Source organism: Equus przewalskii, chromosome 9, assembly GCF_037783145.1.
Source record: "Equus przewalskii isolate Varuska chromosome 9, EquPr2, whole genome shotgun sequence".
Classification (NCBI taxonomy): Eukaryota; Metazoa; Chordata; class Mammalia; order Perissodactyla; family Equidae; genus Equus; species Equus przewalskii.
This window is the reverse complement of record NC_091839.1, coordinates 82660278-82686901: the sequence shown is the minus strand read 5'-3', so window position 1 is coordinate 82686901 and position 26624 is coordinate 82660278. Positions and strand designations below refer to the sequence as shown.

Sequence of the window (26624 nt, the reverse complement as noted above, 5' to 3'; positions counted from 1 at the left end):
TGGCACTGGGCTGTCCTATCCAAAGCCCACACTGTTGTCTTGACTATTAAACCCTTACTCTCCGAAAAGATCCCATAAGATGTAAAGTCTCGGGGCCCTGTTTGTACGCTGGTCCCCAGCCTCACAAACAGACTGCACTTAGCTACCCGTGGGCCTGGGCGGGGGCAGACATGGGCTTGGGAGCCACACAGGCCTTGGGTCTACCCTCAGGACACTTCCCGGGCCAGTTGAGATGATAAAAGATGGTGTGTGTGAAAGAGCATCCACAGTTCTCAGGTCACGCTCCCCTCATGCTCTTCACAAACACGACTTGTCTGCTCTGTCATCTCTGTCTGGCTCTGGCCCCTCAGCCCTTCCTGTAGCTCCCAATGCCCCTTTTATGGTTTACACCTGCTCCCTGGCTTGATGGTCTGGGAATGCACTAACTACAGTGACAAGCCTGGAAGACTGTGCTTGCATCTGCCACCTCCGATTGTCAGGAGGTGGATGCCGGGCCATTCTGCCTGCTAGCATTTGTGACATGGAAATGGAGTCAGATGCCAGAGGGGTCTGTAGCCTCACTTTTGCTCCACTCCTGTTTCCTGTAATTCTGCTACTGGAGTGATGATCTCTGTGAGGAGCACACCTGTCCTGCCCCTCCTGGTTTTCACTGTCCTTTCCACCTTCTCCGCCAGGGCTCTGTTGGGCTGCACACTTGGCTTTTCCATTTCTAATACTTAACGCATGGGCAAGACAATAAGAATTTTCTTCGTGGCAAATCAGGAGGAAAGAGTGGAAGAGGAAGGGAGAGTGTAGAAGGTGAGGTTCCTTATGGGAGAGGAGATGGAAAGTTGGGGAGATTTGTGGAATGAATTGAAACCAAGGAGGCAGAGAGTGTGCAAAGCCTCACAGGGGAGGTTAGCTTCTGCAGTAGACCCTATCAAGATGAGCAGAACTCTGCGAAGAGGAAGCAATATTTATTAACTTCTGGTGGACACGTAGGAGGCAAAACCTGTTTCCTCATTAAGGAAAGGTGACCACATGGAGTGTTTTGGAGAGTTCCCGAGTCCTGTGTCCTTCTCACTGTGGTGGCAGTGCTCACACGTTGTGAAGCATGTACAGGGAGTGGAATTGTACTGGAATTCCTCCTGGAATGGGCTGGTCCGTGGGGCTATGTCTGCAGCCTGTCTGCTTATACCTCACCATGAAGAGGGGGTGCCCCCCAAGACAGCGGGAGCAGGAGAAACGCATCAGAGAGGCAGATGTGGCAGTCGGGAAGGGGACCTGCAGCTGGCTCAGCTCAAACCCCAGCTCACATTTTCTTAACCAAGAAACGGCCACGGTGCATTTCTGAGAGTGTGTGAATTCCAGGGCCTGGCATCATCGGGCCAACTGCAATTGGACATTTAGTTTCCATTGTTCAGTTGTTCCCCTTGCGCCAGCATTGTGCTCTGTTGCCGTGGAAGATCTGTATGAAATGTACTTTGAAACAGCCTTATTCTGTAAGCATGGTGGTTAGCTATTTCAGGGTAGCTCTGAATCCTGCTTCAACCTTTCATAACCCTTGGCTGAGCTTTGAGATAACTGAAGAGTAATGTCTGTGCTTTGAAGGCCACTGTAAGGGCCTGTTGTGAGAAGACAATGGAAGCTCTTCATGGGCTGTACCCGGAGAACTGGGATAATGATGTCATTGATTTCATCATCACACCAATACCGAATTGTCCTGAAATGCTGCTTCTTATCCAGGAGCTCAGATGCTTTACAGGTCTTATCTGGGGTGAATGGAGAAGCCAAGACCTCCATGGAGAAGGGACTTCACTGAAGAAGCCCAGCGAGTCACTTGTAACAGGAACAGAGACCCTCCACTGGAAGGAAGGGAGCTGGTTTCATGCCAAGAACAGCTCCTCATAACTCACTTTGCCTGAAATCTAAAACTTAGAAAATTCATTCCCCCATGAATTCTGGTTTAATTTCCTGTCAACACTTGACTGAAACACTTGGCAAAGTAATTTTGTTTTACCTCATGAATATAAATATTCAGTCCTTGGTTTCATTTCTGTTTCTGTGGAGGCTGCCATTAGAGACCAAATGTGAACAGTGACAAGAAGATCTGAAATGGGCGTTACTGGGAACCAGCTGGGGTGCAGTCAGCTGGATGTTCCCTGAAATGCCTTACTCCTGGTATGTGCAATAGTGCAGCCGTGGCGAGCACCTGCCTCCCGCGCTCCCTCTTCTCTTCCTTTGCCCCTCATTTCCCTCAGTCCGGTTTTCAGTGCCCAGAATCTTGCCTCCACTCCCTCCCTGCCCCCATCTCCATAAAAAGGACTTCAGCGTTCATTCTCTCAGGAGCCTGTTTTCTGGGACTAAATGGGTAATCTTATTAGACTAATCTAATAAGGTAATTCATGTTCATTTTCAAAAAAAGATTGCAATGTATTATTGTGTGACATTTCTTTAGAAACATTCCTATTGAAGGCAGAGCTTCCTAAAGTTTTGTGGTGGGAATTCCCCATGCCGGAGCATCTGGAGAAGAAGGAGGTAAATTCCCATGATTCTGAGAGTCCACAGTTGTAAGACACACCACGGCTTTAATAACGTGGTGGGCGGGGGACGCTACCTCAGCATGTTACGTATGTACGTGTTCATTGTGTTACTCACTGACAGTGCCTATGCTTATTGACGTAGTGACACTCCTCCTCCTCCCTGTGTAGGGGAGGGAAGACTTTCCCTGTCCCTCCCAGGCTCAATAGCTGGATCTATGAAATAAACTGACAACAGGCGGATTAACAGGAGACACGGTATACAAATGTGTTAATCTTCAATGTTCCATGCATGGGGGCATCCCAGAAAAAGCGAACACCCATGAAGGCGGTGAGACCTGACAGCTTACGCAGAGATTTGAGTCTTAATAGGGGAAGGGGATGTAGGCAATTTAGGGAAGAGTAATTGATTTTTAGGAAAGATGAGTGGGCCCTTGGAAGAATAGATGGGAGATATGACAGCTGTGACAAGTTTGTTGGGGGGGGGAGTATCCTGAACTTCATCAGCAAAACTCACGCCTGTTGTGTTATTTGTGTTTCTAGCTCAAGTTAGCTTAAATTAGCTGATTTAGCTTAAATTTGGATTCCTGTTAGTTGAATAAAATACCTTTAAGAGATCCATTACCATGCTGCTTAGTGCTAAAAGAGAAGAACCCGGAACAGAAGCTCATGGACATGTACTAAGGGAAGCAAGTGCTCGTCCTGAGAGAAATGACTGCTCTTCCATCGTTTCTGGTAAAGCAGGAACCGGGGGCCTTTGGGACATTACAGGAGATGTCCCTGCATAGAGAGAAAGCTGCGTGCGTGTGTGATGGAGACACAGACCAGCCTCGAGAGCAGGGGCTTGACCGTGCCAAATTTCTCTTTCAGCCGGGATAGGCACCCGTCGCTGACCAGAGCATCTGGAAGGACTGTGGGTTTCCAGCTGACCTCCAGAGAGGTCTGAAGGAGTATAATCCATGGTCAGTCCCAAAGTTCTACAAGGACCAGAAGAAGAGCTGAAAACAACCTGTCAGAGCACGCCGTGCACAGTGTCCATGGCCAGTCACCCCGAAGAATTGTAAAACTCCAATGTGGGTGGTGACAGTGGAAGACGTTCAGGGCACGTCACCCCAAGAGGTGCTCTTGTACATTGATTATTGTGAGCTGAAAGCACTTGAAAAACAGCAAATGCGAGAGAGGCTTTCTGTGAACTCCTCTTCTCTCCCCAAAGACAGATCCTGTGAAATGAGCTCCAGGGTCATAGGTCCCCTGCCCGGGAGCATCGTCTACCAGGGAGATGGACTCTTGTCACAGGAGAGACGACTAGAGGTTGACACCACCACCAGACAAACTTATCACAAGCTATCATACCCCCCGTCTATTCTTCCAAGGGCCCACTTTCTTTCCTAAAAACAATTATTCTCCCCTAAACTGCCCACATCCTTCTCCCCTTCCCCTGTTAAGACTCAAATCTCTACATAAGCTGTCAGATCTCACCACTTTTGTGGGTATTTACTCTTTTCCTGTGATGCCCCCACACATGGAACATTGAAGATTATTAATACATTTGAAAATATTTTCTCCTGTTAATCTGTCTGTTGTCAGTTTATTTCGTAGACCCAGCTACTGAATCTAGGAGGAACAGGTAAAGTCTTTCCTCCCCTACACTGAGCTCAAGCCTGCCTGCCTCAGGGCTTTTGCACTTGCTGTTTTCTCTGCAGGGACTACCCTCCCAACTGCTCAGCCCCCACCTTTCTGCTCTCATGTCATTTAATCTGAGAAGCCTCCCTGTGTACCTCCTTTCCTGCTCTTTCTGTCTTATTTTCTTTGCAGCATTGATCACAATTGGAAATTATTTATTGGTTGAATTTTTTACTATCTATTTTTCCTCACTAGAATGAAACTTCATGAGATCAGGGTCTTTGCCCACTTTTTGTCTGTGTCTTCCTTGTGCCCACAAGTGTGCCTGGCACATGGTAGGTACTCAATACACAATAATTTGTCAGACGAATAGCTAATTGAGTGAATGAATGCAGAGGCCTTTCTAATTATGGTTCTAAGCTTGTGAAAGTACAGTCAATGACACCAAACCACTTCACTCCCTGGCATTCAAGTCTTTTTTACATGAATTTTTAAACTAATCACTATGTCAAAAATTCTTAAATGTTAAAAATAAGGGTGTCATAAAATTAAAGAAATACAGTGTTTTGGGAGTCCAAACACATCGGTTCAGTTTACAGGGCCTGCTCTTTCGGTTTGGCTCAGTTTTTCATTTCAGTTCACTGAGCCTGTTGGGTTAATCCTAGTAAGTGATTTATCTTTTTGCATAGGTTAGGGAATAAAGAAGACCAGAAAAGAAGAGGTGCCCCTTTTTAATTTTAAGTCCCCCAACGTTCTACCAAGCGTCTCTAAGTAAAACTTAACTCATTAAAGAAGAAAATAGCTCGGATCTAAATAAGAGTGTGTGTCCCCAAGATGGACCAGCCAGTTGTCTTCCTCCTTATTTGAACAAATAAACATGAGCAGGGCAGACAAGCACTCACCTGGCCTGGTACATTTATTGTGTGTGTTTGCACTTATCTGTTATTCTGTTGACTACAGTGAGGTTGACTATTTTCCCATGTGAATGTTCAGAATTTTTAAAATGTTTGTGCAGTTTAGTTTTTAAAAATTCATTTGTAAATGTGCTTATCATATAAAGAAATATTAGTCTTTTGTTTATGTCAGTGAAAAAAGGCTGTTGTGTTCTGAAATGATTCTGTTCTCATAAATTCCTAAGTATTTAGTTTGTTGGTGTCTAGTTTTCATTAGAGGGCATTAGACACTTAGAAGAAAATTTTGCAATTGCCGTATTTTCAATATGTGCTTCAGAGGCTGGCTGGGTTTTCACACTTGAAATAAACCTGCCAAATCTGTCTTCAGACGTGCTCACTCCTAGAGAAGTTGGCTAGATAGGCCTCATGCTTTATCTCCAGAATGAGGTGTACTTTTCTCCTGAAACAAGCGGCTTACACAGTGTCCTACAGAAGGAGTCTCCAGACTTCAACTTGCTGCATTTCAGCTCTGACATGAACCCTTAAAAAGAAATGTCTTGATTCTGGAGACTCTCGTGGTTGGTTCTTGGCTGCTGTGTTGAACCAAACGGTCATTCTTTGGTGGGTTCTCAGTGATGTCAAGCATCCAAACTTGAACAAATGTGGGATTTGAGGCTAAAACAAATCTTTTTAATGAAAGGACTTAATTCATATATACATTTCTGCCTTTGAACTTCAGGAAAATTTTTGTACTGCTTGGGTGGCTGAAAAATTCTTGGCCCTGGGCATTTTAACTATAATCTCTTAGAAACGTACAACCTGTTATGTCTTATTCCCTAACTATTGTGATTTCTCTGTGATAACTGAACTATCCAGGCAGAACTCTGGATGCTGCTGTTTTGAAGTGCCTTTCTGGAGCTAAATCAGAAGATTTGAATGGAAAACTCACCACAACAAAATGTAAACAACCGCCTAAGCTAAGGATCATTTACTCTAAGCCTTAAAACTTCTATTTGTCTGATGTTTTCTGAGTTAATACTTGTTTTAGTTTTCAAAGAAATTTAAGTCTTTAAGTTCCAAATTCTGATAGAAATCATTTGGAGAAACTTTAGGAAAAATGGTGAAATTTTCAGCTGGGCCAAGAGATTATGTTTTCCCTTCTTAACTTGGTCTCATTTATAAAATGAAAGATTTGGAATACACTGGTTCCTAAGAATCATTCTAACTCCAACATTTTACCCTTCTTTGGTTCCATCAGGAACATTGTATGTGAATTAATATTCCAGGGGCTTACACTGAGTACAGAAATCCAAGGACGAGGTCTGACTCACACGGCTGGGTTGAAAGCTCTGCTCTGCCTCTCACTAGCTAACTGAACTGGCAAGTTATTTCACTCCTCTGCATCCAGTTCTGCAGTGGGAAAATGGAGATAATCGTAGGACCCAGGGTCATTAGGAGGACCAAATACATCAACACATGTGAGGGGCTTAGAACACTGACGGGCACGTAGTCATGCTAGTTATTATTGTTTGTTCATTTTAGTGACAGGATGAATCTTTTTATTCCAAAGTTTGCTTGGAATTACTCAAAGATACAACAGGTGTTTCGTGGTTGTTTTCATATTATTGGGGAAGAATATTGCCTTTATTTTGCAAGTGGGTTCAAGAATTCTTTTATTCATTTACTTAGGTCTTTATAGAATTACAGAATATGGATTTACAGAGCTAGTGAATGTCAGCCTGTGATGGGGCTTCAGAAACCACATGACCCTTGGTGTCCTTTTCTTTTCTTTTTGGGAATGTTTTAATAAATATTTCCCCAAGCTTTATTGAGGTATAATTGACAAATAGAAATTGTATACATTTAAGGTATATGGTGGGGTGATATGATATTTGTACACATTGTGGAATATGACCACACCAAGCTAATGCACACATCTGTCATCTCACAGAGTTACCGTCTTGTCTGTGTGTATGTGTGTGTGGTGAGAACATTTATGATCTACTCTCCTGGCAGATTTCAAGTATCCAATATAATATTATTATTTTTCAATAAAATATTTTAACTTTTTGATTCATTAAAAAATAGAACAGTAAACCAATTTTAGTTTAAATACTCTTATTTTTAATTTCCGAATGTGTTTTTTCAGGATTAATTGCTTTTATGTAAATGAATTGACTTCTTGTCCACATGATAACTGACTTTTTCAGAACGTAAGAGTTGTGTGTGTTTGAGTGTACAGTGTGCTTTGGTAGACACACGCACAGTCAGGGGTTACTACAGTGTGTGTGTTTGAGTGTACAGTGTGCTTTGGTAGACACACGCACAGTCAGGGGTTACTACAGTGTGTGTGTTTGAGTGTACAGTGTGCTTTGGTAGACACACGCACAGTCAGGGGTTACTACAGTGTGTGTGTTTGAGTGTACAGTGTGCTTTGGTAGACACACGCACAGTCAGGGGTTACTACAGTGTGTGTGTTTGAGTGTACAGTGTGCTTTGGTAGACACACACACAGTCAGGGGTTACTACAGTGTGTGTGTTTGAGTGTACAGTGTGCTTTGGTAGACACACGCACAGTCAGGGGTTACTACAGTGTGTGTGTTTGAGTGTACAGTGTGCTTTGGTAGACACACGCACAGTCAGGGGTTACTACAGTGGGTGTGTTTGAGTGTACAGTGTGCTTTGGTAGACACACGCACAGTCAGGGGTTACTACAGTCAAGCTGCTCCACTTGCCCATCTCCTCAGTTACTGTCTAGTGTGTGTGTGGTCACCGCACCTGAAATCTGCTCTTTCAGCGAACTTCTAGTGTCCAGGGCCGATTACTGACTACAGTCGTCATGCTGTTCATTAATCTCTAGACTTACTCATCCTGTATAACAGCAGGTTCGTCCTTCTGGCCAGCATCTCCTCATTTTCCCCAGCTCCTTGCCCCAGTACAGGCACCACGCTGTACACGAGATCCTCAGCACTTGCTCATCTTATAACTGAAAGTTCGTACCCTTTGACCAACATCTTCCTGTACCCAGGAACCCCAGAGTTCTTCGGAAATGAAGGAAGGTCATCCTCGAGGCCGTGAGGGATGAGTGAGGAAGGACGGGCCCCCATGGCCTCTTGTGTAATTCCACCAGACTGGCTTTGCTCCATCTGCTTTATAGATTGCAGTTCTTGGTAAGAGTTTATCTGATTTAACACAAATTTCCTCACTTTACAGATGACAAAACCAAGCCTGAGGGAGGTAAATTGATATGCCCAGGGGCACAGAACAGGTGAACAGCAGACCAGAAATAAACCCAGGTTTCCTGGCTGCCCACTAGACCACATTCCACACCTGCTACCACAGAAACAAGCCCACTAACAACAACAGCCAACCCCGAGGATCTCTAGGACATGCCAACGCATTTGTGCTAATCAGGGTTTCTTCTACTTGGTTAATTCAGTGAAGACTAATCCCAGGGGACTAGAACCTGGGAGTTAAACGAGATACCAGAGGTGAGGCCCTCAGATTGTTGGGTAAAGTCTTCAGAACCAAGTTTAGTTTCCCCATCTGTAGAAAAACGAGTGATTTCTTTTTGTGGGAAGCCTCCCAAGGGCCAAGTAATTCATGTGTGTCAAGCACCAAGGGATTTAGGGACGAAGAATTCCCTGCAGCTCTAAAGCAAGCACTATAATTTGAGGTTTCCTGACAGTTTGTGCAAGAAAAGAAATACTAAGCTTTCTTCTCTGGGCCAAACGCCAAGTTAGGTAATTAAACTTTGCCCATGTTCTGTCCCCGAGCTGTTTTAATTAGATAAGAGCTCTGCCTTCATTTCCTCTGCTGAACTGAACTGCAATGTTGCCACATGCCTTTCAACAACTGCTAATGCCCTCCTTTGCTTTCCCCTTCAGAACAGGAAAGTTTTTGCCGTAAGTACCTGGCTTTCTTCAGGGTACAAAATGCTTTCCAAGGAGCCGAGGGGTTAGAGGGCAAATCTTTGTGTTTCCCAATGCTAGATCTCTCAGCTTCAGGTCTGCTCGGACACCCAGAGAGGAATCCATAAGCAATACCTTTCCTGCTGGTCCTGACACGTCTGACAGATGTTAAGGGAAAGCTTTAGTCAATTGCTCAAGAAACAGTTGGTAAGTGGTTCAAAGTCTTGCAGTCATCCCCTATCCCACACCCTGCCCCCTTGCTCCTTGAAGAACTGCCCAATGAAATAATAGGTCCACAGAGTCCCAGAAGATGAGTCCATTGACTTCGCTGCCTCATCAGCAATGTGGCTTTTCTGCAGCACAGAACAGCAGTGCCCCTGTGATACCGACGCTGATAAGAGTTTCCCTACATTAAACCCAGCATATATGAGGGTAAAACCAAAGCACTCTTTCCCTGCTTACTCCCTGGCTTCCTGGCTCCAGAATCCACTGTCCTCCATGGAGACAGACACTGTCAAGGGCAAGCACCTGGATTCATTATCTCCTCCCCACAGAGAGATACAGGCTGGTGGGAAAGCTGCTGACCAGCAAGGTCATGGGCTCCCTCCTCTCTGCAAGTAGTCTCAAGGCCAAAGACAGGCTGGTGGGAAAGTCCTACCAGCAAGGCCGTATGCTACCCCTCCCCTACCTAAAACCCCAAATAAAAAACCTTCCTTTTAGCTTTTCGGGGAGTTTGGGATTTCAGCGTTAGCTGCCCTCTCTCCTTGCTCAGCGCTGTGCAGTAATAAAGTCCTACTTTCTTCCACCACACCCGGTGTCAGAGATTGGCTTGCTGTGCAGCAGGTGAGTGAACTCACTTCAGGTTCGATATCACGTGCCCAGTCAAGCAGGCTGTGTACTCAGAAAGAGTCGAGTCCTGGTACCAACACCCTACTTAATTGCAAGGTTATCTTAGGTGAGTTACTCAATTTCTCGAAGCTTCTTTTCTCGGACTTACCTAGTTTTTCACTTAAAATATCTTGAGGCTGTTCTGTACTGGCACATGCCATCTACTTAACTGCTTTTTTAGTGGCTACCCAGCAGGCCATTCTATAGCTGAGCCATTGTTTAACTGTGGATGGTCCTTTAGGCTTCTTCCAGTCTTTTGCTCTGGGCAGCAATGCTGCAATGTGGGAGGGTAATTGCACACATGGGAAGATGTCCCTGTAAGACAGACTCTTGTAAGCAGAATTCCTGGGTGAGAAAATCTCTGTATCAGACAGTTGGGTAGTTAGGGTCTCCCTTGTGGTCGTGTCTCCATTCTCTCACCAGCTGTGCCTGATGTGCTGTTTCCTCCTGGAAAGCTTTGTTAACTTCGTTAGCTGAAAATGGCCTCTCACTGTAGCTTTATGTGCATTGCTCTTGGTGTGAGTAAGGGTGGGCATCCTTTCATTTTTAGACAACTGTTTTTATTCTCCTTTCCCAAGTCTTTTGCGCATTTTCTCTAGGGTGTTGGTCTTTTCCTTATTGGAGTATAAGAACTCTTTATGTACCTGGAAATTAGTCCTTTGTTTGTTGTATGAATCTCAAATACACACACACACGTATACTTGTTTGTTTTTAACTTTGTTTAGTTTTCCAAGCAGAATTTTAAAAATTATTTTATGCCTTCTGGGGTTTTTTTGTTTTTTTTGTTTTTTCTTTTTGAGGAAGATCAGCCCTGAGCTAACATCCGCTGCCAATCCTCCTCTTTTTGCTGAGGAAGACCGGCCCTGAACTAACATCCATGCCCATCTTCCTCTACTTTATATGTGGGATGCCTGCCACAGCATGGCTTGACAAGTGGTGTGTAGGTCCATACCCGTGATCTGAATCAGCGAACCCTGGGCCGCCAAAGGGGAAGGTGCAAACTAAACCACTGCCCCACTGGGCCGGCCCCGGCTTCTGGGTGTTTATCATATTTAGAAAGGTCTTTCTCACTCTGAAATTAAAATCTCCCAATTTTTCTTCTGAATATATTGTGACTTCATTTTTTACATTTCAATACTTGATCCATCTGGCTTTTATTTTATTATAAGCTGTGAAGTAGGGAGCTAATTTTATTTTACTTTATTTTATTTTTCCAGATGGCCACCTGGTTGTTCCAGTGCCGTTTACTGAACAATACATCATTCTCCAACTGACCTGGTCACATCCTAAATTTCTGTGCTTATTTAACATATTGCTGGACTTTCCACACTCTTTTACTGATGTTTTTGTCCTTATGCAAACAAAAATGTTGTTTTAATAATTAGAACCTTATACTTTAATATCTGAGAGAGTATCTATTTTCTAGTTTTTCAAGGATTCTCCTGGCCTATCTTGCTTGTTTATTTTTTCATATGAGAATCCACTTATCTAGCTCGTCCCCCTCCAACAAAATCAATTAGTTTTTTTGGGGGGGAAGTGCATTAAATTTATAATTTTTTAGGAAGACTATATATTTATGATGTTGAACTTTTGTGTTCAAGATTATGGTACGTCTTTCCATTCCACTGTTTGACGTCCCGCAGTAGAAGTTTGTGCATACGCATGCCATGGAGTGGAGAGAACCTGAGGAGGAGAAATAATGGTGCCTGCCTCGAAGTATTGCTATAACAATTAGATGTGGATAATGTACAGCGCTGGCCCTTACCCGTGCTCAAGAAATGCAACCTATGACGAATGTACATTTTATTGCCATATCTTGGCATGTGTGTGACTAATCCAATAAGATAAACAGTCTCTTGATAATCTGAAACTTCCCTGGCTGTGACTCATACTCGGTTCTGCCCTGAAACAGAAATACTTTCCTATCTTGGCCCCTCGTCCTGGGCTCTGCTCACCTCCGTGAGGGCCGGCAGGGCGACCAGAAGTCCCCGGGGCAGCTATGCGTCCTTGTTGGACGTCAGCGTGGAACAGACCATGGCTGCCCTGCCTGCCCGGGGAGCGCTCAGCAGCCCGAAGAGGCGACGGGGCGGACGTGAATTTCGGGCCTCTCCCCACAGCTGGGGGCGGGAGGAAGCTCTAGGGCTGGATGCAGAGATTCAAAAGCCATTTTATTTCTGTTTTAAGGCAGAGCATCTCCCTCCGTAGGATAGAAGGCGTTTGGTCAAGATAGCTCAGCTGTCGACCAAATGGAGAGTCTGGAGGGTCGTCTCCCGACGCTCAGTGCCCGTGTCTGTGTATCTCACACGCCTCACAGCACACTCGCTGTGTGCTCGGAATGGAGCTAACCGTTTTATTCTATTCAGTCCTCTCGAGTGGATACCATCATCCCAATTTACAAGTAAAATAACATCACATCACAGATCTAGAAACTGGCAAAACTGCTCTTGAAGATTTGCTCGTCTCCAAAGTCTGTGCTGTTAACCACGAGGCTTAATTCAGCAGATTCTGGATGAGTTGAACACAATCAACTGTAAAATAAACGGAAATGCTCTTTGACTGCGTGTCAGAGCACGCTCCTTCACTGGGGACAGGATGAGTCTGAGGCTGTCGTGCTGCTGTTATTGGTGTAAGTATTCCTTTTGTTAACAAAATTACGCTTCCTCTGAGGGTGACAATTCCTGGGGAAGAAATTTCCTGTCTTTTCAGCTGCATTTGCTTTCAGGGAACAAGATTTATATTTTCGTGTGATCTGAATGTGCCATAGCAACAATGCTGAAGGATATTCTTTTCAATTACTGGTCTTAATGTTTTCATGTCTTCACTTGATAGAAAACTTGTTTGCGTCACACCTCCTTTTGGCCTTTCCCAGGTAGCCTGTCCAACTTCTGAGAAATATTCCAGCAAATGTGAAAGGCGATCCAGAGAATTACTTCCTCCCCAGGGAAAAAAGCATGTGGCCAGTGAATCAGGGGAAACTGATTCCCAGGGAGGGGGACACGCAAGGCTCTTCAGCATGAGTCACAGAGCATGAGGACTATCCCGTGATTGAAAAAGGTGAACGAACGCAGCCAGAGCGCCTTTAAGAGTTTCCATCGATGTATCAGCTCGGGCTTGTTTCCACCCAGGCTGGGGGGTCACGGTGGTGAGGGATAAGGGATTGTCACCAACACACACAAAGGGGTGCCCTGTCAGAGGAGGATCCAGCCAGGTGTGGAGGGCCAGGGAACTGGGAGCCCCCACTGGACGAGTGGGGCGGGCGTCTGGAAGGTCAGCATCAGGGAGGGCCAATGGGGGAAAGGCCTGGCGTCTAGGAACAGGGGTACATGAGACCCACATAGTCACAGCACTGGCAGGAGAGGCTGGCTGGACTAGGTGTCAGGGGACCGCACTCCTAGAAGAACCGGGGAGAGCAATCTGGACTTGGTCTGGGAGGAGGTGGAGCATTTGGTGTTTTAGCAAGGGAGATACTCCAGGAAAGGGCCAACTCACTGGGGCGATGGGCGAGACCTGTTCTAGGAACTGTATGTCTGTCTTGCTCATTGCTGTACTGTCTTCAGGAGGCCCTCTGCTTGGCACACAGGAGACACTCAACTAAGTGTTTGTTGAGTGAATATATGAGGCACAAGGCAAGCATTCAGTCTCTCAATGCAGGACACGTGGTACGAGCAGGTCTCTGAGTGGGGCTGACGATGCTGAGTCACCTGAACACGGGATGACTAAGGACGTGGTTAACCCAGAGCCCAGGGCTGGGCTGGACCTGCAGGTGGGTCAGGGCCGGGGAAGGCAGGAGGGCGAAGGGCAGGCAGGGGCTCCTTACTCATTCTGGACACCTCTACTTTATTGTTAAATCTTCACTTTTGATGGAGCACACTGTCTTAGCCCTTTTGGGCAGCTATAACAAAAATACCAAAGACTGATGGCTTATAAGCAACAGAAAGTTATTTCTCACCATTGTGGAGGCTGGAAGCGTGATATCAGGGCGCTGGCAGAGTCGGTGTCCCGTGAGGGCCTGGGTGGTAGATGTCTGTCTTCTCACTGTCCTCGCACGGGGAAAGGAGGCAAGGGAGCTGTCTGGGCCCTCTTTTATGAGGGCTCTAATCCCATTCATGAGGGTTCTGCCCTCAGGACCTACTTACCTTCCAAAGGGCCCCCTCTGATACCATCACACGGGGGGCGGGTTTTAGCATACGAATCTGGGGGAACACAAACATTCAGGCCATAGCGCACGCTGAAATGGTCCTCACTTTTCATCAAACTGGAAAGTTTTGCCAGTTTCCACGGAGCTAAGATGGTAGGCACTTCTTAGGAAGTCACAAGCCCCAGATGTCCAGGGTTCACAATCTTCTGAGCAAGATCATTTCAGTTTATTAAACTCTTGTTTTGGGGCTGGTTCTGGGACAGGTCCACTGTAGACAGAATCTCTGTTCCTCCAAGTAGTCCTTAAAGGTAGATGATACTGGCTCCACTTTACAGACGAGAAACCTGAGGACTGAGTTCAATGTTGCCGCCGAGGCTACGCAGAGAGGAAATGTCCGGCCCAGAATCCACCCTCTTTCTCCAAACGTCCCTGGACCACGCTGCTCAGACTCTAGTGTACAGACGGTCCCCTTGTTAAAATGCAGATTCTGGCTCGGATTCTGAGATAGAGCCCGAGACTCTGCTCTTCTGGTGAGCTCCCAGGTGACGCTGATGCATTAGAGTCTGAGCCGCGAGTGAGCATCAAGAGCCTGGAGAGGGGTTGGCCAGATAGCAAATATTTTCAGCTCAGTGGGCTAGATGGTCCTTGTGACATCTACTCAACTGCCATCATAGCGCGAAAGCCGCCACACACGATACATAACAGAAGAGTGTGGCTGTGTCCAATAAAATTCATTATAAATGGGCCGGGCCCAAGGCCAAGTTTCACAGGTTTAGATCCTGTGTGCTGACCTAGCGCCATTCATTGAGCCACGCTGAGGCAGCGTCCCACATGCCAGAACTAGAAGGATCCACAACTAAAAAATATATACAACTATGTACCACTTTAGGGAGAAGAAGGAAAAATAAATCTTAAAAAAAAAAAAGAAATAGACATTTCTGAGTCCTTTAAAAAATTTATTATAAACACTGAAACTTGAATTTCATATAATTTTCACCTATCACAACGCATTATTTTTCTTTTGATTTGTTTTCAACCATTCAACAAAGCTTGTTTCCTGACTCCCAGTCAGTCTAGAAATTCAGTGGCCTTGGCGTCACGGCGGGAGGAACTTACCTAAGAGGACGGCCCGGGGTCTGAGGTTTTGTGAGATGGCGGGGAACCAGGACGCTGGCAGACAGGGGCTGAGCCAGGGGCGAGCTGGCCTTCACGTCGGAGCCGCCTCTCTGACAGGCTTCGGCACGTTCGGAGAGGTGGTGTGGGGAAACCCTCTATTATCGTCTGCCTTATTTTCCCCCAGTGCAAAGTGGGACCGGAGAGAGTGCCTACCTCACAGGGTTATTGTGAAGACAAAGAGAAATGAGCCGATGCACATAGAGCTTCAGTGACTTGTGGCAGGTGTCACAGGGATGAGTGGCGCTGTGAGCATGATGATGGAAATGGGATATAAGAGCGGGAGCCCGCGGGAACCCAGTGTGACCTCCGGGCTGGCCAGCTCCAAGGTCACGAGAGAGACTTTGCTGATCGTCACACTGTGGGTGTAGGCCATCCTCCAGTTTGGAGGAAAATGCTCTGAGGAAGTGAAAACTAAGCACAGTCAGATGGGGTGAAGTGGGTGTCGGGCTCCCGGGAAAATGTCTGCTGAGGACGTGGAACCCGCAAGAGGACTGCAGGTGGGGCTGGTACCGATTAATAATCACAATTAACAGCTGACACTTGCAGCACTTGGCATGTGCTTGGTCATGTCCTAGCGTCTTATAAGCCGTGATCTATTTAATCCCCACCATCACTGCACGAAGTGGGCACTAGTGTCATGCCCATTTGACAGAGAAGCAAACAGGGGCAGAGAGAGGGTCAGGAACACGCCCAAGGCCCCCCTTTCTCTAAGTGGCAGCACAGCCGGCCTCCAGCATCCCTGCTCTTCATCAACGCACCAAGTTTCACTCCAGGATCTCTAGGATCTCTGGATAAAGTTAGCGTGGCTGGCATGGGGACCATGGGGCGGGGCCTTCTCCCAGGGAGCAGATGGGGCCCTGGGGATTTGCAGTTCTTTTGTGCTGCTTGGTCATGACAGACAGTCATCTGACTCATATGGAAATGGAAACAGTTCTTCTTGTCTCTGTAGTTCAAGGCACTAACCACTGGAGCCAGAGTCCCTCCCTTGCCACTCAGCTGGCGGTGGGTGCGAGGTTAAATGTCAGTCCGTATTCTGCATCTTGATGTAGCATCATTTTCAGAAGCAGGTGGGCTGGCACACGTATCTGTGTCGGTGACGACCCTGGCCTCACAGGTGGACTGTGCACAGGCAATATGAAACAGAAAGATGCTCATTATGGGTCAGAAAGAAATGCCACTTGAACCAGGTCTCCCGAAATTAGTGCCTCTGACTACATGGATCCTATGAGTCTAGAGAAAAGTTCGGGTGGTTTCCCATATCGTGGCTATTGTTTTCCCATCAGTTATATTCTAACAATCAAATAGATGTTTTAAAATTGAGTTTGGAAAAGTAATTTTTAATAAGGGTATTCCCAACTCTGTATACCTCAGAGAATTTGCACTGGAAAATTCTCTCAGTGTGTGTGCCCATATTTGGTAGCTTCCTCATCAATGACGTCAGATTTCCAGGATATTCCAGAATTGCCTTTACCACTTTTTTTTTTATTTGCAAGAGGAGCACTGAAACTAGAAATGTTATATTACCTTTTCTTGAAGGATAAAGAATAATATATGAACTGCATATCTTTATGGCATATAAAAATATCTCTATTCACAAGCCTTGACCGTGATCAGTGACAGCTTTCCCCGTCAAGCAAAACAATCTCAGAGTCCGAGGAAGCCTTAGTGACTAAGAGCCTCTGCGTTATTGCCAACAGAGTAACAGATACGTCTTGGATTCTAGCCTACACCTAATTAATATTATTAATATAATATATGATAATAGTATTTTTATTAATATGGTAGTCATTAATATAATGACTTCATGCAGACACAGAACTGGCATCTGTGATGTAGTTTTCCATTCAGTTTCCTTTTTTATTGATTTAATACTCAGAGACTTTTTTTATTGGGATCTATTTGTTTTATAAGAAATATGCCTTTAGGGGCTCAAAGGCAGAGCTTGCCTAATTTCTATGGAATGTGCAGCCAAGAAAATCATCGGAAAGAGTTGTTTTGTTAAATGAGAGTCATAGAAAAAGTCCTGAATTGCTTTAAAAATGCTTTGCAGAAATTTCTTAATATGTTATGAGAGTCAGTGCAATCAATTAGAAAAATATGTGGAATACTGGGGATTCCTGTCCCCCGCCCAGCCTCACTCATAAATACCACCTCACGTGTAGCAAGTGACCGGATAGATTCTTACAGCTGGTGGCAAAGTGTTGATTTTGTGTTCTAGAAAGAGATTGTTCATAATTCAACCCCACATACCCCATTAATGAGTACTTGCTTAAACCAAAACCAACAAACAAAAACAGAAAAAGGGTTGCTAAAATGTATTTTCTAAAAAATTTTAAATTTGAAAACAAATTCTTGAGGTAAAATGATTTCTGCACTGTTCGGACACATTAAATAGACAACCTGACCACCCTCACAGTCTGGGACTCAAAGGGAATAGAGGTTCTTTTAAATCGTTGGTTGCCTTTGGTTAAGAATTTATCATCTAGTAGGAGACATTGAGATGTGTGTGACTCCCGAGAGTCTGTCCTGAGCAATCCAAGACAGCGTAGGATTAAGTACAGTTTTGTGGTTCAAATTATCAAATGCTGTAGGAATTCAAAGGAGGATAGAGCAACAAGATAAGAAATGGCTAGAGCTTGAAGCTCCATGGAGGAACTGAGAGTGGAGCCAGGTCTTCCACGACAGGGACAATGTCCAGTGGGTTCTGGGGAAAGTTGAGGGCCTTCCAGGATAGGGAAGTGAAGTCACGAAGGTGGGAAATGAGCCCAGCAAGTTAATGGGAGAGTGAAAAATGTGCTTGGCTTGGGCAGAAACAAGACGAGTCTTGGTGACATTGGAGAGGACACTGCAGTCACCAGAGGACGCTGGCTTTGTCAGAGAAGGGAAAGGAGCCTGCGAAACTTGAAGCAGGGAAGTGCCGTGATGGAAATGTGGTTGAAGGAAACGGATTTGGCAGTGCGTGCTCTGAGATGGCGGGCAGTTGTCTGGGTAGAAGCTTCTTGTGTTTTTATATACGGCAGGTCTTAGTTTGGGAGGTTAGCTATTTTGCTACCCAACGAACCATTTACCTTCGCATTCACTTAGAGATTTTATCTAATATTTTAAATTTATCTAATGCAATATTGTTTCAATATTTTATACAATTGTGTGGTGCCACTTCTAGTCCTTCTGGACCAAGAGTAGGTAAAAATACAAAAGTGGGTACTCTATGTCTAAACAACACAATTTATTGGTAGACAAGGCAGGTAAGGTGTTTGCACTCAGAAAGCTTGTCCATCGAGAGACTGGCTGTAAGCAAATGATTACGGCAACAGCGAGCTACGATGACGGTGGGAGCCCAGGAGAAGTAGGTGCTACAGAGAAGTCAGCAGAGGGCTCTAACGCAGACTTGCGGCCTGAGGATTTGGGGAAAGTCTCTCAGGGGAAGTGACATTCAAAACAAAATCTGATTGGACTGGAGGAAGGGAGAGTAGGAACTGAAGGGAGTTAGAAATTCTAAGAAAAGGAAATTCCACTTGTGGCGACCCTGAGGTGAAGCAGAGTCCGGAGCATTCAAGGAACTGAAAGGCAGCCAGCTGGGCTGGAGCGCAGGCAGGCTGCGCCGAACGGAGAGACCCGCCTGGAGGAGGCGGATGGCCCCAGCCTTGCAAACCACAAGGGCGTCCACAACGCTCTCCATCTTCCCCAAAGAGTGCCCTCCCCCACCCCTGCCAAGAGTCACAGCGACTTCAGCATCCCTTCTCATTGTCCTCCAATGTCAAATCCTCACACTGTCTGCATCTCTTCAGTGCAGATCTGCCGCTGTGCGTGGGCACACCTTAGAATCCAAGGTCGACTGAAAGTGCTCCCCTGTATTATCCCAAATGTGAAATTCCCCGGGGTCCGCTCTGACCACAGCCGCTCAGCCCTCTTCCCCACTGAAGTGCTGTGTGACCCTGCAGACCTTGCCTTCTCTGTTGCCACCCTCTTAGTTCACTAGGCTCTTCTCTGGCTTCGCGTCTACCCCAGCACCGAGCTCAAGTTCGTCCACTTTTAACTGAACCCTCATTAGTGTCTGACGGCTCTCCTTCTGCTTGGCCTTTCGTCACTCTCAGATTCCCATAGCTCAGTGAAGAGTAACGGTGAGTCTGTTTTCTCTGCTCCTCTCTTGTGCTTTCCCGGGAAACTCAGGTGACTTTGCTGCTGATCCGTGCTGCCAGCTTCAACCTGATCCTTATGACGCTTGATATCCATTTTCGTTGATTGCTTATTTCCTTCCTCCCAAACACCACTTTCAAGCTTTCAGACTTTATCGTCCTAACCCTCAAGCCTGCTGTCCACCACATCAGCTTGCTATCTCAGGGACTGGCACCGTTCTCGGGCTCCTGTGCCAGGAACCCGGGACTCCTCTGGGCTCCTGTCCTCCCTCTCGCTTTCAGACAGTGGACCAGTACCACTGACTTGCCCTCTGAGCCTCTCTCTTTCCTGATAGCTGCTCGTCAGACCCAGAGTGTCATCGCTTTCCTTGTCGTAATTGGTTTCCCTGCTTCTATCTGGAATTCTTCCAATCATTCTTCCACATTCTTCAGACACGAAATCCAGCCTAGTCATTGCTTTCTTTAAACTATCCAATGACTCCCGTTACCTGTAGGAGGAAGTCCAACCTGCTTGCAGACACAGAGGGCCGGCTGGGCTGGCCTCGCCTACCTCCCGACCTTTCTGTTCAGGTGCGCCTCCTCCCTCTCCTGCCGCCTCCCACCCTTGGCCCCACCCTGTGTCCATTCGATCGGCCTCCTTCCTCTCACCCACCTGCTGTGGTGGACCTCCGGGTGCCTGGCTCCTCTGTGGGGAGTGTCTTTCTCCACCCACGTACTTCCCAGACGCTGGATATCTTTAGAGATTCAGCTCACAAGTTACGGAAGCCTTTGCCGCCTCGCTTTCTCGCCCTCCTGCATGGTGGTCCTGATCTTTCCTGCCCCCACGCCCCCACGCCCCTGGGCGTCCTTCTGTCAGAGCAGTGATTCTTCTTTGGAGCAGCAGTTGTTTCCAGCTCCTGCTTCTTCACCATGGTCACAAGCCCTTTGAAGACAGCAGCTGTTATCACTCTGCTTCTCACACTTGGTGCCTGCACGGCTCCTGACCTGCAGTGGCAGCTCAGAGAAGGTCACCAGACTGGACCGATATCTGGGCAAAAGATTGTCTGGTCTACCTGATTGACAGTGACTTCCCATTTGGGACCCTTCAGTCTCCTTCTGCTCCCTTCTTGCCAGAGAAAAATCTTTATGCCCCCTGTCTCCTCAAGCCTGCCCCTGATCCTTTCCAAGGTTCATGTCAGCTGGTGCCCCGCATCTAACTCAGCCCCGTTTCTCCTGTTCTTGCCCCATAAGTTACTGCTCCCCTACCTTCCACTTTTGGTTTCTTTTTCTACCTTGACTTTTCCTTCTAGCCTACAAATGGGCTCCGTCTCTCCTATTAAAACAAAACAAGCCCATCTCCCTCAACTCTTCGCCAATCATCCTCCACGCCCATCCCTGACCCCACACTCCCATTTACTTTGTTTATTTATTTATTTATTTATTTTATTTTATTTTTATTGTTGGTGGGAAAGATTCGCTCTGAGCTAACATCTGTTGCCAATCTTCCTCTCTTCCTCTTTTTCCCTTCCCAAAGCCCAGCACATAGCTGTGTATTCTAGTTGTCGGTCCCTTCTACGTGAGCCGAGGCCGCAGCATGGCTACTGACGGAGGGGTGTGGTTCTGCGCCGGGAACTGAACATGGGCCCCTCAAGCAGAGTGTGTGTGAACTTTACCCGCTAGGCCATCAGGGCTGGCTCATACTTAATTATTTTCTTTTCTTTTCTTTTTTTATTTATTTTTATTTTTTTAAAGATTTTATTTTTTCCTTTTTCTCCCCAAAGCCCCCCGGTACATAGTTGTGTATTCTTCGTTGTGGGTTCTTCTAGTTGTGGCATGTGGGACGCTGCCTCAGCGTGGTCTGATGAGCAGTGCCATGTCCGCGCCCAGGATTCGAACCAACGAAACACTGGGCCGCCTGCAGCGGAGCGCGCGAACTTAACCACTCGGCCACGGAGCCAGCCCCTTAATTATTTTCTTAATTGCACTCATCACAGCAGTGTTATTTTATTTTTCTGCTAACTCACTTTTGTCCCACTAGAATGTAAGCTCCCTGAGAGAAACCTCTCCCCACGTCTAGCACTGTGGCTGTGCAGAAGCAGTTTATTTTATTTATCTGTTGGATCGATTGATGGATGAGTGAATAAGCAACTGAATAAACCAGTAAGTGAGTCTGTCTGTCTTCACTGTCAAACTCCTCTGAATGCTGGATGTCCCATGTTCTTTTAACCCGTTGCTCTACTGAAATTGCTGTTTCCAAGTGTGCCAGTGACCTCTTTATGACCAAGCCCCATGGCCCCGACATTTCTGTGGCACTTGATGAACCTTCCTTGCCATTCTCTCTGTTACTGGTGTCTGGAGAACGTGCTGCCCTGGCTTTCCTCCTACCCTCTGGTCACTCCCGCTCCGGCTCCTCTTCCTTCACTCGCTTCTCGTTTGTCCTCTGGGAAGTGGTCTTTTGGAACGCTGCACAGCCCATCCCAGAGACTTCACCTGTGATCTCCAGCATGAGCTGCAAGCCTTATTCTCTGTCCTCAGCCTCGTCCTGAGCTCCAGGTTGGCCTGCTATGTATTTCCAAGTGAGGGTTTCACTGAACCCCGAATTCACCACGATTCAAAAACAAATCTATAAACTTCCCTCTTCGGGGCTTCCATGTTCCAGCCAACGGGAGCACAGCGCCCCCTCAACGTGGACTTGCATCCTGGGAGTCAGCGCTCCTCACTCCATGGCACGCCACTGACCAGTCACCGAGCCCCGTCAGTTCTCCTATGGTGACATCTTTGACTTTACCTCCGTCGTCTCTTTTCCTTGGTAACCCAGCCGTCACGTTACCTCTGAAGCGATCTTCCTGAAACACCAGTTCTGATCACCTGGAGCCTCTGCTCAAAGACTGTGATGGTACAGAAAGCTTTTGGAAGGATCAGTAAGAAAGTCTATTGTTTGAATTTGGTACTGTGATCATGACTTAGTATTATAATTTTATAAAAGTGTAATTCGAAATTCCTTTTATTGCCTACCAAATCAGTTCACAGGCTTCTCTAGCAAAGCTTCGTGTCCATCTACAGCATAGTCCCAACCTAACTTTCCACCTGCTTTCTTCACTTATGCTATGTTCTAGACAAATGGATTATTCATCATATATGCCTACATATATTTTTTGATTCACGGTTGAACTGGTATAGTAGGACATTTGTGGAATAAAGAGATGCCTTTTAATTTAATTGTCTTAAAGCTTTGGTCTTCAATGAAGTTGACTTGTACACAAATATCTCTGAAAACACATCCAAAGTACATATCTATAGATGTAACCTCTATTGAGATATCAAATTTGCAACTACCTCAAAGACACCTGATACATGCTTATGATATACGTAGCAATGAGGTGGGAAGGCTGGCCATCCCTTGTGGCCTCCGTGGGTGCCCTTCCTCAGATGCCTGGGGCCACCACAGCAATGACGATTCCTGTCCAGCCAAAGTGCTGTGGGGTGACGGTATTCCATGATCAGTAGGTTCCGGGGTCCCAGGTCCCCGATCCAGAGTATGGGGGACGCCTTGCATCAGTCATTCTGTTTTTTCCTGCTGTAGATGCCAGCAGGCAGGGCAAACATTTTCATGCCAGCCAGCCGTCTGGAGCGGGGACCTGCCCGCTGGCCTGCTTGTTCTCTCCGCTCTGCTGCGCACAGACCCAGCTTTTCAGGAGGCTAGTTTCCCACTTAGCCCAGGTCGACCTCAATCTGTATTTGCTCATCTTTGCCCCTATCACAGGGGAGACCCTCCGTCTCCAAATTAGGAAGCAAGCTGCTCTCCTCTCTCTTCCACCAGCTCTGGGCTCAGCTGCTCACGCCCCCAGCTGTCATGTTATCAGAGGGAACAGAACTGCCCATCCCACCAGCATCTGGTTGACATATCTCCCTTACCCAGCCACGGGCTATCTAATAAATTCCTGCCCCAAGGATGAGCATTTGGAATACATTTAAAGAATATTTTAAAATAATTTTATTGTTCTCTTTTTTACCAGAGAAATTTATTAGAAAAACAATATATTTTTCTAATTACTACCCAATTACTCTATCACCATACAACTATGACAGTATAGCAATAGAGTGTTGTGTATTAATAGGCTATTCCAGGAAAGCTAACAACTTTTAATAATTTTGTTTTTATAGGAAAACATATTTCAGGTTTCCATCAGTCAAATGTATGCAAGATTTTGGAATACACAATTGTAGATGTTAAGATTTCCACTTTCTAATGTATATATTCTAATATATATACATAAATGTGAATATGTATTTTACCAATACATGTTGTGTATATATATATATTTTATATGGTCTAACACATATATGTACTTCATATACACATACATGTGTGCATTTTTTCAGATCACAGGGACAAAGACTGGATGGAAACAAAGGAAAAGGAAAGTTGTTAACATGCAAAGTGGTGACAAAACGTCTTCCTTAATAATGTTACATTGTTTATACAATTAAAGACAGACTTAGTGATACAAAACTGCAAAAAAAAATTATCAGCTCCTCCCTAAAGGCGACCCCCATACCCACAATGCATTTTCCTGTTTTCATAGCATCTTACGTACGCCTTGAATGTTATTATCATATTGTAGCGTAGTTACTTGATTATGTGTCTGTTTTTCCAGTTAACTGTGAGTTAGGGTGAGGATGACCTCTTGCTGGTCTTTGGCTCACAGAGTCACACATGGCACAGAGCAGGCACTTGCATTTGGTGAGTTATCGAGTGAGTGATAACGAAGGAACAAGTGCACTCCTTCACATGGTCCCGTGTTGGTGGGAGGAACACACTCACACATCCCTCCAGCCATGCTCAGAGTACGTGAATACCATCCACAGCACCCGAAAACTTTGGTCACAGCAGAAAATAGCCTCCTCTGAAGTAGAAGTGTGCAAGTAATTTATAAGTGAGTCTGGAGGAAGTGTCAACAACAGATTTTGGGGTCTGTTCCTTTGGTATATTCCCTGACTCAGGCCTCAAACATTTTCAGTTCCTCAAGTTTTTGGTTTCTTTTTTCTAAATTTTCCTGAAGTCCATTAAAATGATAAAATTGCTTCCTTTCTCCAAGGTTTTAGAAGTTCTTGAAATGAACGTGTATTACTCTGACCATGAGGAACCACTGGAGAGTCAGGCTAGGGATGTAGATGGGGACCGGGCAGTCATCTAGGGGAGCAGAAGAGACGCCCAGAGAGGAAGATGTAGGAAGGTTTAGAATGGGGCCTAAAAAGCCGTCGGGATTGCCCAGAATAAAGACAGAACCTCCACCGGACAAACACAATATTGTCAACAGAGCAGCGTGGCTCCATTGGTCCGGGATTTCCTATCTCTCTTGGTAGCGAGAATCGGCAGGGCCTTCTTGTCAGCAGAGGAGACTCCTGGCCTCCTCTGGAATCAGGCTCGCCAGCACAAAGGGCTGGGAACGGGCCTCTCTGATGCTTGGCCCCTGGTGATTCTCGTAAGCAGCCAGAGCATTGAGCTGGCTCACTGTAATTTCCCGAGGGGGAATTTGGAAGGTGAAGTCCACAAACCCTCCGGCCCGTGTACCCACACGTACATCTGCGCCTACAGAGGCCATGGTTGATTCATTCATTCATCCTTTCTTCCATTCATGAGCACATGCACAGTGTGAGTGTCTGTGATGGGAGTGAGACTGCTTGTCACTGTGGGGGAGTTAAAGGAAATAGAAAATTCGGTATCACATTCCACATGCCACTACTTGATATAATTTACAGATTTACAAACTCCATGAAAGTTTTCAGTGTATTACCTAACTACACAACCAGGCAGGTTTTTGTGTGCGTGTCTTGTTTTGTTTATTTGCTTTTTAAACACTCATGGAATGAAGTCGGATAGTCAAGCTGAGTCATTCGGTCCCTTAAAAAAGTCCCTAATTCCTCTTCCACTTGGGAAGTTTGAATCTGAAAAGTTCAAGCATTTTATAAAAGATGTACTCTTTCTAGAACACTTTGCACAGACCCGTGAACTGTCTCAGTCTGTGCGTTCTGTGTTTTGACGCTAAGGCACACCCGGAGAACTTCAGCCTGAATCAACCAAAACTTTGGCCATCTGATGATTTTCTGACTAGTGCCCTCTTGATTTTTAGACAGGCTCCTTTTTGATCTAAATCTGTCTCCTACTTTTTGAGAGTTACGGCTCTGGGTTGAAAACAAGTATGTTGTATTTTCCGGGATACATGCATTGTACGTATAGTATTATTAACACATGAATATGTCCCTACCTGAAATGGATTAAGAAAAGCAAGTATGAAACCACAAATGGAAGTCTGCCGTGAGGAAGCACTGGACTCCGAGTGTCGCTGGTCCTCTCACTGATTCATTCTGAGGACGGAGCAAGGCGCTTAGCAGCTCGAAGACCCTAACAGCTCTGATCATAGGTGTCCAAAGCTGTGTGAACGTAGGATGAACTCCTCCACAGACAGGAGCTTCCTGGAGGCACAGAGCTAGCATTGCTCACTCCCCAGGACCTGTTAACACAGGGGGCATGTGGTAGGTATTTGTAAATGTTGGTCAGACTTGAATTTGATTAAATAATGCCCAGGAATGATGGCTTTCTCTGTGTCTGATCTCAAAAAGTGGGGTAATCAGTCATAATTTATCCTCTCTTTCCTCCTCTCCAATATTGGAGAATTGAAATATTGGTGAAAAGTAATAATACAAAAATCTTTGGTTAATAAGGTTTTCATAGAATTAATCCAGTTTACTTCTTATGAAGCTTGAGTCTGTCTCCCATGCATCTTTTCCTAATATGGTAAATAGTGCGTTTCAGAGAGAGTTTTCTTCACTTGGTTTTACTCTTAGTTATATGTCCCGTTTTCACTACCAGAAGTTGCTCATTTCTTGTTGGGAGCTGTGGTCATTGAGGAAGGGGAGTTCCTTTAAGGCTAGTAACATTTTGGAATCCCCAGGGATGGTCTGTGACAAAAGAGATTAGAATTCTGAAGCATACCCTTCAAACCACAACTAGTCAATCTATCGTCTGAGTCATAGTCATCACCCAGGTCGGCCTGAACACACAAAGGGAGAAAAAGGAAGAAATCCTCATAAAAGTACAGCACACCCAGTAGAAATTTATTTAGTCGTGCTGTGGAGTTTTGAGATCCAACCCATTGAACTATTTCTAAACTTGAAATTCCAAAAAGGCTGCCATATCAAGTATCTGCCATAAGCTTTCCTACACTGTATTGAGCATTGTTATCTTTATATATTTCGTTGAATACATATTCTTTAAACCAGTTCATAACATCCTTACAGTTTTTCTTTGAATGAGATTTTTGCTAACACCCTGTGCTTCAAATTAATTAAGGTGCTTT

General features: G+C 45.7%; 1 long non-coding RNA gene across 1 annotated transcript; it reads left to right on the top strand.

The window, feature by feature from the left end:
• Nucleotides 1–8841: 8841 nt before the first annotated feature.
• LOC139073743 (uncharacterized) lies at nucleotides 8842–13547 on the top strand. Its single transcript, XR_011522732.1, has 3 exons — nucleotides 8842–8940; nucleotides 9028–9153; nucleotides 11052–13547. It is a non-coding gene; the product is annotated as an uncharacterized lncRNA (long non-coding RNA).
• The last annotated feature ends 13077 nt before the right edge of the window (nucleotides 13548–26624 follow it).